Source organism: Bombina bombina, chromosome 6 (genome assembly GCF_027579735.1).
Source record: "Bombina bombina isolate aBomBom1 chromosome 6, aBomBom1.pri, whole genome shotgun sequence".
Taxonomy (NCBI): domain Eukaryota; kingdom Metazoa; phylum Chordata; class Amphibia; order Anura; family Bombinatoridae; genus Bombina; species Bombina bombina.
The window spans coordinates 116,293,648-116,306,298 of record NC_069504.1 but is presented as its reverse complement, the minus strand read 5'-3'; the positions used below and the strand labels follow the sequence as shown (position 1 = coordinate 116,306,298).

General features: G+C 38.7%; 1 pseudogene; it reads right to left on the bottom strand.

Annotated features, from left to right (window-relative positions):
• Positions 1–6,503: 6,503 nt before the first annotated feature.
• LOC128662691 (uncharacterized) overlaps positions 6,504–12,651 on the bottom strand; it is a 456,713-nt pseudogene continuing 450,565 nt past the window's right edge.

The following is a 12,651-nucleotide window of genomic DNA, read 5'->3' as shown; positions in this document are numbered from 1 at the left end:
ACCACCTTGGGAAGAAACCCCAAACCAGTGTGAAGAACAGCCTTATCCGCATGAAAAACCAGATAAGGAGGCTTGAATTGCAAGGCAGCCAGCTCAGATACTCTGCGTGCCGATGCAATAGCCAACAGGAAGAGAACCTTCCAAGACAGAATCTTAATGTCCAAACGGAACCCTCTGCAATACCTTAAAGACCAAGTATAAGCTCCATGGAGGAGCAGACTGCCTAAAGACAGGCCTGATTCTATAAAGAGCCTGAACAAAAGATTGAATGTCAGGGAACTCAGCGAGTCTCCTGTGCAACAAAACCGATAATGCCGAAATTTGTCCCTTTAAGGAACTCGCGGCAAGACCCTTCTCCAAACCTTGTTGGAGAAAAGACAGAATCCTGGATACCTTCACCTTGTGCTAAGGATATCCGTGCTTCTCACACCAGGACAAGTAAGTCCTCCACACCTTATGGAAGATGCGACGAGTGACTGGCTTCCTTGCCTGAACTAGAGTGTCAATCACACTTTCAGAAAAACCTCTCTTGGCTAAAACTAAGCGTTCATTCTCCACGCAGTCAGCCTCAGAGAAACAAGATTTTGATGTTGAAAGGGACCCTGTTCCAGCAGATCCCTGCAACAGGGTAACTTCCATGGTGGAGAGGATGACATCCCCACCAGATCCGCAAACCACGTCCCCGGCGGCCACGATGTAGACGTGGTAACGTTGAAAAAAAAATGTAAGCTAGGCTGAATCCCCAAGGCACCACTAATGCATCTATCAGCTCTGTCTGGGGATCCCTCGACCTCGACCCAGGGTATCGGGGTAGCTTGCAATCGAGTCTGGACGCCATGAGATCTATCTCCGGCGTTCCCCATCTGAGATAAATCTCCACAAACACTTCGGGGTGAACAGACCATTCCCCCAGATGGAAGGATTGCCTGCTGAAAAAGTCCGCTTCCCAGTTGTCCACACCTGGAATGTAGATCGCTGAGAGCGAGCAGTTGTGGGACTCCGCCCACTCCAAAATCCGAGACACCTCCCTCATTGTAGGGAGCTCCTCGTACCCCCCTGATGGTTGATGTAAGCCACCGAGGTAATGTTGTCGGTCTGGAATCTGATGAAGCTGAACGACCCCAGAAGAGGCCAAGCCCTCAGAGCGTTGAAAATTGCTCAAAGTTCCAGAATATTTATCGGAAGGAGAGACTCCCCCCGGGACAATTTTCCTTGTGCCATTCTGGCACCCCAAACAGCTCCCCATCCTGCCAGACTCGGATCCGTGGTCACAATCTCCCAGAACAGTCTCAAGAAGGATGTCCCCAGTGACAGATGCTCCGGACGGAACCACAAAGAGAGAGAGTCCCTGGTCCGAGCATCTATGAATATCCGCTGTGATAGATCTGAATGATCGCTGTTCCACTGTCTCGACATGCACAATTGAAGAGGCCTGAGATGGAACCTGGCAAAAGGGATGACGTCTATGCTGGAAACCATGAGCCCGATCATCGTCATCGTTCTGTGAGACATATTTTCATGGACATAGAGTCCCCAGGGACTCCACCCTGTTGCTGGGAACCAGGGAACTCTTTCCTGAGTTGATCTTCCAACAGTGAGATTGGAGCAATAAAAGAAGAGCCCTTGAATGATCCTCTGCGAGGCTGAACGACGGTGCCTGGACTAGGATGTTGTCCAAATAGGACGCCACAGCAATGCCCCTGGATCTGGCCACTGCAAGAAGCGCCCCCAGAACCTTCATGAAGACTCTCGGGGCCGTCGCCAGACTGAAGGGAAGGGCCACAAACTGGAAGTGTTGGTCCAGAAACGCAAATCTTAGAAACTTGAAGTGGTCCCTGTGAATTGGAACATGAACGTAAGCATCCTTCAAGTCTATTGTCGTCATGAACTGTCCCTCTTGAACTAGGGGCAGAATTGATCTGATTGTTTCCATTTTGAACGATGGAACAGCCAGAAACTTGTTTAAACACTTTAGGTCCAGAATCGGGCGGAACGTGCCCTCCTTCTTGGGAACCACAAAGAGAATTGAATAGTAACCTAGACCCCTTTCTGTTCGGGGTACTCGTACGATAACACCTAGAGAGGAGAGATCCCTCACACATTCTAGAAAGGCCTCTCTCTTTTCCGGTCTTGAAGACAGGTTTGACAGGAGGAAGCTGCCCCTGGGCGGATGGGACCTGAACCCTATCCTGTAACCCTGGGCGACAACCTCCAGAACCCAAGGGTCCTGAATGTCCTTCAACCAGGCTTCGGAGAAGAGAGACAATCTGCCCCCTACTTGGTCCGGAGACTGGTCGGGGGCCGCCCCTTCATGCTGCTTTAGTCTCGACGGGCTTCTTGTTCTGCTTGGACTTGTTCCAAGACTGAGCAGGTTTCCAAGTTCCCTTGGACTGATCCGCTTTCACGGCGGGCTGCTGGCGCTGGGCCTTGTTCGCGCGAAAAGGAAAAAAAGTAGATCCTTTAGGCTTAGCCTTCTTATCCTGCGGTAGGAAAGCTCCCTTGCCTCCCGTAACCGTGGATATGATCGAATCCAATCCTGGGCCGGAGAATCCTGAAACCTTTGCGTTCAGGCAAATAATTTGCATATTGGCATCACAAATGAAAGAATTGGCGGCCTTCAAAGCCTTAATCTTATCCTGTAGCTCGTCAATGGAAGTCTCCTTCTCAACCATATCACACAGGGATTCACACCAACATGTTGCAGGTCCGGCAACCGCGGCTACAGCCGCTGCCGGTTGAAAAACAAACCCTGTGTGCTGAAACATTTTCCTTAACATGTTTTCCATGGGCTCTTTAAATTACAAACTATCCTCGAGAGGAATAGTCGTCTGCTTCGCAAACATAGAGATAGCCACATCAACCTTAGGGACAGTCCCCCACAGCTCAATCTGAGGGGGAGCAGTTTCTTAAAGGAAGAAGGGGAAAAGAAAGAACCTAATCGCACCCATTCATTCTTAATAATATTAGCCATCTTAACAGGAACCGGGAAGGTCTGAGGCACCACCCTGTCCTCGTATGAAGACAACGGTGGTGTCTACTGAACTAAAAGAACACAGTACTTGGCCTACCCACTGATTGTACTTCTCACAATGTGCAATCAAAAAACAAAAAAATTCTGATATGTAGGGTGTGGGTGGTGCCTCTTGGCCTACTGTGTAAAAATTATGCTTTTTGAGTACAGATTATTTATGTTAATAAATGGGAACTAAAAAAGATATTTATCTTGGCCCCTGTAAGATTTTCAATCAATAGTGTCACAATAATATATAGTACAAAGATTTATTGATTATAAAATTCCTCTACATAAAAAATTCATATAACAGATTTCTACAGAATGAATGCTAAATTTAACTTGATATAAAATTGAATTAACGACACTGGTGTCTGGATGTTCTAAATCTATAAAAACAGCTATTAAGAACACATTACAAAACTTGTAATACAATTATATGCGTGATTTCATATAAAACCACAAATACACATTCACAATTGATTAAATCCTGGGCAACAAATGTTATCACTGACAGTTAGCAAGTGTATAAATCTCTCCTATTAGTGGGTACGTTGATATATTCAGCCTTTTGTTTGAGCTGTCCCTTTATGATTATTTTTTAAATACGCTATGTCTTGATTTACAAAACAATTTGAATTTTTACAACATTCTTTAACTTAGACAGTCCTTTGATGTTGAACCATTACTACCTATATGAGCAGTGAAATATCTGATTGCAGTAGATGGATACAAAGTTACTGATGTATGTACAATAGTTGTGGACCACAAGTGTTTCTTTTGAAAGTATTGCAATAGTTGAAGTCACCCCTCTGGGTGTAAACAATGTGACTTGTGTTCACACTGAATAGTACTCACTGTTTCTTCGGCGTCCCCGCCAGACCGATAGATCTCAACGGTCAGTAGATGATGCGTGTGTCTTTTGCCCAATCAGTTCAAGGGAGTGCAGTGCGCACACTTATTAAAAAATAAAACAGCTGATCTCTTTTTCAAACTCCTACCGCTTCATTTTTCTGACAATTTCCAATCCTGACACCGGTTTCGTTAATTTTTATTGAGTCAATTTTATATCAAGTTAAATTTAGCATTCATTCTGTAGAAATGTGTTAAATGAATTTTTTATGTACATGAATTTTATAACCAATAAATCTTTTTACTATATATTATTGTGACACTATTGATTGAAAATCTTACAGGGGCCAAGATAAATATCTTTTTTTAGTTCCCATTTATTAACATAAATAATCTGTACTCAAAAAGCATCATTTTTACACAGTAGGCCAAGAGGCGCCACCCACACCCTGTCCTTGTATACCTTATCAAGCTTAGGAATCGAAGGTTGCTCCAGAAGCTTCGGTTCCGGAATCTCCAGAGTAGCAAGCACTTGCTTCAGCAAAAAGCGCAAATTCTCCATCCTAAACCTAAAGTCAGGCAGTTTTCAGTTGATCCGCAAAATCTAACGGCCAACAAATCTCTCCCGTAGGAGTAATGGTTGGACCCTGGGGCGCTGCATGTGCACTCGGAGATGAAAGCAGGGAACGCACCTCACAGAATGGAGAATCTTCAGAGGTGGACGGCTCAGTAGTACTAGACATCCCTTTTAGTTTTAGATGTCGCAACTTTATCAAAGCATGTGGAACATAGTTGAGCAGGCTGATCTACAAGAACCTCCTCACAATAAACACAGGAATAAGACTTTGTTAAAGAGGGAGTACCCTCTAACACGTCAGAGTCCTCCATAGCTTGCACTTTTATTATGGACTAGACTAGCTGAATAAACAGGCACTCACCACCTCCTATGACCCGAACTACAGAAACCGCTTTGTCTCCTATGCCGCTGATTAACAGAGGAAGTGGAAACCGACACACCCGGTCACCTGGGATGCCTCGCAGGACTGCCCCTGCATTAAGGAGAAAACGCGCCAAAACCGGCCACGTAAATACTCCTGGAAGTCAACCTGAAGTTCCACCATTGCCAGAGCCACATCTCGCTCATAAAGCAGCAATAATACAATAAACAATATTATGTATAACCCCCCCTGTTCAATAATCCACTTACTAGGAATATTAACCCTTGATTTCATAAGATAAAAGGCGCCACACTGTGACCCTGTCAAAAAAATTAAACAATCTTACCAGAATCAATGCCATGGAACAGGAACACGGCTCTTCAAGTGTGACAGGTAAAAGCATCACTCCTGACATGGAATTGAGTGCAGAAAGCAGGCAGCGAAACTCAATGCTGATTGCTTGTGGAGTTGTTAATATGAGTCAGGATGGTTGGGCAGAGACTCTCCCTGCATCTCCAGACTCTAACTTTCATCCAGGCTCTCACTGAGAGGCTGACAGGACTACTTAAAACTCCAGTCCCATTCAGAAGAGTACTACCCTCCATAAGAGACTACTCCTAATCTTCGGCACTTCTCTGCCATCCTCCTGTGACGAAAGGCAAAGAATGACTGGGGGATGAGGGGAGTGGGGGAGGTATTTAAGCCTTTGGGTGGGGTGTCTTTGCCTCCTCCTAGTGGCCAGGTTCTTTATTCCCAAAAGTAATGAATGAAGCCATGGACTCTCCTCCCCTTTAGATGGAAAGATGTCCCCGCACTGGACGAAGACCTTCACCGCCTGGAAGAAGACCTTTGCCGCCGGACTTCAAGAACTGTGAATACCTATTTCGGGGTTAGACTTTTTTTTGGGGGTAAGTTTTCTTTTTAGATTAGGTATTTTTTTTTATTGGCACAAAAGAGCTGTTTATTAAAGAGCTGATTGCCCTTTTAAGGGCAATGCCCATACAAATGCACCTTTAGGAGCAATGGGTAGCTTAGGTATTTTAAACTTAGTTTTTTTATTTTGGGGGGTTGGTTGGGTGGGGGGTTTTACTGTTAGGGGATAATTGGTAATATTTTAAGGTAAAAGAGCTGTTTAACTTAGGGCAATACCCTACAAAAGGCACTTTTAATGGCTATTAGTAGTTTAGTTTAGGGAATGTTTTTATTTGGGGGGGTATTTTTATAGAGGTATTAGATAAGGTTTAATTTTTTTTTATTTTTGATAATTTTGTTTATTATTTTCAGTAATTTTTAATAGACTGCCCTCTGGGCAGGCTTATCGCCTTGTATTAATATATTAATATAACAATGTTGGGGAATGGGTAGTAAAGACAATATCTATCTTTTTAAACAAAAATGTTGTAGACTGTCCCTTTAATGTTGCATTGCAGTGTTGTCCACTTCCTGGTGCCTAGAGATAAAGAAATGAAAATAACAGTGGCCTTCCTGGTTGATGCTATATTTGACACACATACATGGAACAACATTCATTTTACCTGACTACATACCAGTGCATAGGCTCCACAAAGCTCAGTATGCACCATAGTGTTTCATCCATGAAATAATTGTCTTATACAAAAGTATTTACAAATGGTGACAATGCTTCAAATACCACAAAACCCTAGATTTATTATGCCCAAAACAAATAATGTGGTACTATAATGTCACAGTAGCAAAATATTTTTTTTTATTTATATGCACACAGTGGTTTCACAGTGATAACATAGGAACAGAGTTGTAAACAGAATGCTCAAAATATTAAAATGTGGCTATTAGTAAGCATTCTACATAATGCATTCACTGTAAACGATGTATCTTCTCTCCATTTTACCTAATTACTTTATGTGGCATACATCCTTTATGTTGTGAAAAGTAGTTCAAAAGTAGCAACATCCTCTTGGCTATATTCAAGAAACACAAATCTGTAACATACAAGCTAAATATCGTTTAAGCTAATTTATGGCACAGATTCCTCAAACAAGTATATTCAAATTGTTATATGTATCTCTCTGGTCTATAATGATTCAAGCATATTCATAGAAATTGAACGATTAAATATTTTAACAATGCGTAAACTTTATAAATTAAACATAGGCATCAATAAAAGAGTACATAGTTGTCTATTCCTCTCTTAAAATTATAAATCATAATTACAATGGTGACAAATCACTTAGACTGGTACTTGTAGAAAAAATAATACCTGTAATATAACACGTCTCACAAGCAAACTAAAATAAAGATTAAAAAAATATTTTGAAGTGGACTTGAAATTATGAACCTACTGTGTCATTTTGGGCAATTTAGAGAGAAGCATTTTTAGCTCATACAGTGTTCAAGGGACATAAATATGACACAAGAAATTGGTCTAATGGGGGTTACAGACATAGTTAAAGTTTAATGGTTTAGTGAATGTTATAGTTTACAAAACTGTATAACTTTTAAATGTAAGAGTACATTAATCTACTTAGCAAAAGCACTTTTACTGCGTAAATTCATTTGCTTTAGCTGTAAACCTTATTTTTCCCAAATATGTATACTCCCAAAAAAAACAATTAAACCGCTATAAATTAAAATGAAATATAGTATTACATATTTAATATTGTGCTGCAGTTTAATGTAAACGTGACATGGAGTTGGAGGAATGCGGATGTCTCAGATACTGTGTGTATAAATTAAAGCGTCAGCAGTTACGTAAAAAGAAAAATAAAGTCCAATAAAATAATGATAAAAATCACAAAAAAGTGGGTGGATTTCATGCAAGATGCCAAAAGGTACAGACATATATTTGTAGCATACAAAAATAAAAATTCTGACAGTGCACAAGAAAATATTTCATAGGTTTTATGTGTTAAAAAAAATTGATATATATATTTTTTCTCTCCAAGTGTCAAATATAAATATGTGGTATAACTATATGGTGTAAAAACTGATTGTACAATTGCATCTGGGTTACGACACTTAAAATTAAGCACTAGCTCATCTAAAGGGAAATTAGCAACGCTCAAACATTCAATGTCAAGCCCAAAAAGTGTTCTGTACATTAAATACTTGTACAAAATGGTTGCAACATTCACTCATTTGTTGGTATCAATGGCTGGCAAGGAAACGTTTTTTTCCATAGCTGAAAGGAATTCCATTGTTTCACATTTATGGACAGTATTAAGTCTATTTTAAGTGCAATCATTACAATTTATCAGTCAGTTATATGAAACACTTCACAATAAACTAAAGCTGCAGTATTATTTAATAGTAGAATAATTGCTAACATGTCTGACTAAATATTCTATGCTTGTGGTGGTATTTGGTGAATTACATAACCCAGATTTATTTTTTTGCAGAAATAAAACAGTATGTTCAACTAAATCTTGGCACTGTAGCTCAAACAGCAGAAGCCAAACACACTAAGCAAATTCTTATCCAAACACAAATCTTCACTTTTTGGACGGATTATAGATTCAAAAATGTTACAAAGTGTTGCAACATCGTCAAGCGGATTCTCAAATTCTTTGCAGATATTATTGTCCTTTCTTGCCATCCTGATCCTCTGTCATATTCTAGAAACAAGAAATAGACAAATATTAATAGTGAATGTGTAGCCAGTTGTTTTAAGATATTTTAGCTGTTTACTGTAAGTTCCAAGGCAAATTTTATAGATATTCATTGGGGGAAATTTGTGATGCTGCATTAGCAGCTTTTGAGGCTATGCAGAGCCTGAGCGAGCCAACTGCTTCTTTTTCCTCTCCGCCACCTCAGAAGTAATGAGATCATCAATCACTAAGTTGCTATGGGTGTGATTGACATGCCCTGCTCTAGCGCAAGTGGTTGTGCAGGAGCAGGGGGCTGACATTGAAATCTCTTGTGCAAAGTTAAATTTCACCATGCAACGCAGCATCGCAAGTGGCAGTTGCAGGCGGACAGGTTCATTACTTGCGACCATGTCCACCTGCAATGATGATACATTTTCCCCTCCATACATAAAGCTTATTTTATAGTCAGAATACAAAGGAGACAAATCTTAAAGGGCAAGGATCAGTACTGCTAAATGTCATGGATAGCATTTAACTCCTCTTTTGCACCAACAGAAAATGTTACATTGGATTTTGTATATGAGAAGTACTAGAAGTTCTGTAGCAAGATGGGGTTAATGTTTCAGTATTATTATATTACGATTACAGAGCATTATTTATATTCTGAAATAGTGAACAAGCTTACTGACAGTGATGCTTACCATTACCTATAACTGTGCATAACCTTATGGTCTAAAAATTATACATTTTTATTACGTTTTAAAGGGACACTGAAATCAAAATAAAAACTTTCATGAATTAGAGACTTTCCAATATCAAATTGTGCACAGTCTTTTTATAAGCACATTATCTGAGGCACCAGATACTACTGAGCATGTGCAAGAGTGCACAGTGTATACATATAAGAGACTGATTGGCTGATGGCTGTCACATTATATATGACATTTGTCAGAAAAAAATCTACTGCTCATTTGAAATTAAAGGGACAATAAAGTCAAAATTAAATGTTTCTAATTCAGACAAGAGCATACGATTTTAAACAAATTTCCAATTTACTTCTGTTAGCAAAATTGGTTTGTTCTTTTGTTATCCTTTGTTAAAGAGCAAACCTAGTAGGTTGAGAGTAGGAGCGTGCATGTGTGTTTAGCAATTTATGGCTGCAGCGTTTGCAACAATGTTTATAGAAATATTATACATTGTTGCAAACACGGCTTCCAGATAGATAAAGAAACATATACAGTATGCTCTTAAGCTCAACTAGAATTACTCTAACAAAGAGTGGAAAGCAAAAGTCATAATAGTAGTAAAATCTAAAGTTATTTCAAATGTCATGCTCTACCAAATCCATTTAAGTTTAATGATGTATATTATAACAATGTGAGTGATTCTGGTCACTTCTCTCTATTTCTAAAAGTACATACTAAACTGATGTACAAATATTGGCTTTTTGATTTTTAATTTGCTGAATTTTACAATATTCACTACTTTCTAATTAAATGTAAAACCACAGAATTGACTGCAACCAAAGTTAGCTATTTAGCAATATTTAAAGGAACAGTAAACACTTTTGAAATTAGAAAAGTGATGGGTGAGGTTTGACCATTAAATAAAAAACAACTACAATAAACAAGGTTTTAATCTGTCCAAAAAATAGTTATGCTCTATGTAGCTATGTTAATTAATTGACTGCAGGAAAAAATGTGTGATTCCAAAGTGCTACCTGCCCCTTTAAAGACAGCTATGAACATGTAAGGAGACTAAAAAATGTATTAACCTGAAGCTGTTCATGTTCTCTTATCAGGCGATCATATTCTCGTGTAAGTCCCTCAGACTGTCTCTTCAAAGCAATCACTTCATTTTCTGATTTGGAAAGGGCTGAAATGTAAAACAGGAAACTATATCAATATATGCATAAGGCATAAACATTGTTATTCGTAACATAGTTAATAATATATACATAGAATCCGATATGTAGGAACAAATGCAATATAATAAAAGTATTTAAATAATAATTAACCATGATTGGTGTGTTATTATGAAGTCAAAAAGAAGATTGCTCATTACAGAAAATGTAATTTGATCCTAAAAGTATCTTGTGTAATGTTTTACAACTCACAACGCACTGCCTTTGTTTTAACTATAAACAGAAGTATCTTACATCAAGGGTACAGATATCTAGAGATCAACAAAAAACACAACACTCTACATTGTAACCGTGTTTTGAATATATGTGTCACCTAGATGTAAAACCTAATGGTTTAGGGAAAAAAGTTGAAAAAATAAATAAAAATAAATATATATTAAATGAATGTTGACACCGTCTGTATATAAGTCCTGAGAGTGCAGCATGCTTGCACCCAGGTTGTTGACCATTGGAGGGAGGATTTGTTTACCTTTGGATTATATATATACGTATATATATATATATATCCCTGCTTATCATTTGCTTACCAGCTCATTCCTCATCTGGAGTTGCAAAGGGACACAATGTTAATCCCTGCAACATGGTTAGATACATAGTCAAACAGTAAAAAATGTATAAAACTATATACTAGAATAACCCTTTAGAACAAATGTTGAACCCATAGATTTCTGATCAACAAGCATTTAGGTCAGATATGGCCTGTACGTAAAAGAATGTTGGACAAATACTTCCTGGGACCATTTAATTCCATTAGTAGCTGACAAACCTCCCACTGGATAGTCCATACCTTTGCTAGGCATTAAGGAAGGGTTTGTCCACAAACATTCTTACTAGCCAGAACAATAAAACTGCCTCTATCACTGCTTTGTCCAGCTCCATTTTTCAGTTTTTTAGTAATATGATAAGAGAAGAAAAATAAGTAACCTGTAAGCCAAATAAAAACGACATATGCCTCTTTTTCATTCTTTCTTAGCTCTCTCTATATACACACACACTGCCATCCTTATCTATCAATACATACACAAAGACCAAGAGAGCAATTCAAAATTATTTTATTTTCTATCACCCCCACTGGGCAGATTCAACAGTCAACTTTATCCATTTTAAATAACAAAATAAAAGGTAAATAAACAATTTGAACAATTTAAAACAATCAAGAACGAATTATGGATCATTAGGGATGCACTGTCCCTTTAACTAGGCATGAACTGTAAACATGTGTGAGGTCTGAAATATGGCACAAACTAAAATCTCACTGGCTTTTTTCTCTTCTGGTAGCATTAGATAAGTTAGAAATTCTGTTCTCAAGGAAAACATTTGTATGGTTTGGAATTAGGTGACATTTTACTAAAACTATTGTAAGACTGTATTTGATAAGACTGTACTTGAGCTTTGAAATGTGTGAGGAAAGATGGGAGTGTAGGCCATATGCAATTTCTTACTTGCCCACCGAAGTTCCTAACTAGGCAAAAACTAGTGGAAATGCACAGTATGTGTAGTTTGTATGTAAGTCGACACATACCATGAAAACTAAAAACATTCTGGCTCTTACATTTTTGGACTTGCTCCTAGAATCTGTACAAATATGTCAGCCCTGTCCTAAGTTAAACAACCAGACATGCTGGGTAAGAAAGGTCATGACAAAATACCAATACTGGCAATCAAGTTCCTCCTTAGTGAGTCACCACAATCATATTGTCATAACAGTCATACACTTATATGCTCTGTAATAATTGATATTCTGGTTGTAGTCTGTTCTGATTTAGCAACACATTTACAGTGTAATTACATTGTTATAGATTTGCTACAAAACAGAGCTCCAATCGTGCCAGATGTATTTTATTTATATACAGATATATGGCAGATAAGAACCATAGGCCCAGCAAGTCTGCCCGATATTTCCTAAAAGTATTAGCTTATCTAGTTTGTAGGATAGCCTTATGCTTATCCCAGGCATTCTTTAAAGTGATGGTTTGTGAAACGCTAGGAATTACTATTGGAACAAATAAAGGGGACTTTCAGTCATGAAGTATAAAACACTTGCTGAAATTTCCTTTATTTGTTTGAAGCGTTCGCCGCACTGAGCTCCTCAAGGAGCCCACAGCAGAAAGCTATTTTGCTGAGAAGTGAAGTTTCCACCTCTTAGCCAATTGCCGTGCACACTATCCGGCTTAGCGCCAGCTGGGCCGCAGTTCCTTCAAAACAGTTGGATGAATATTTTCTGGACCCACTGACTTTTTAAATTTACTTTCAATAATGACAATAAAACGTCATCCTCTGTAAAATGGTTAGTGCTAAACTCATTTTTTTTGTAGCATCCATTAATATAGACATTCTATCTTCACAATCTTTTGTGAAAAC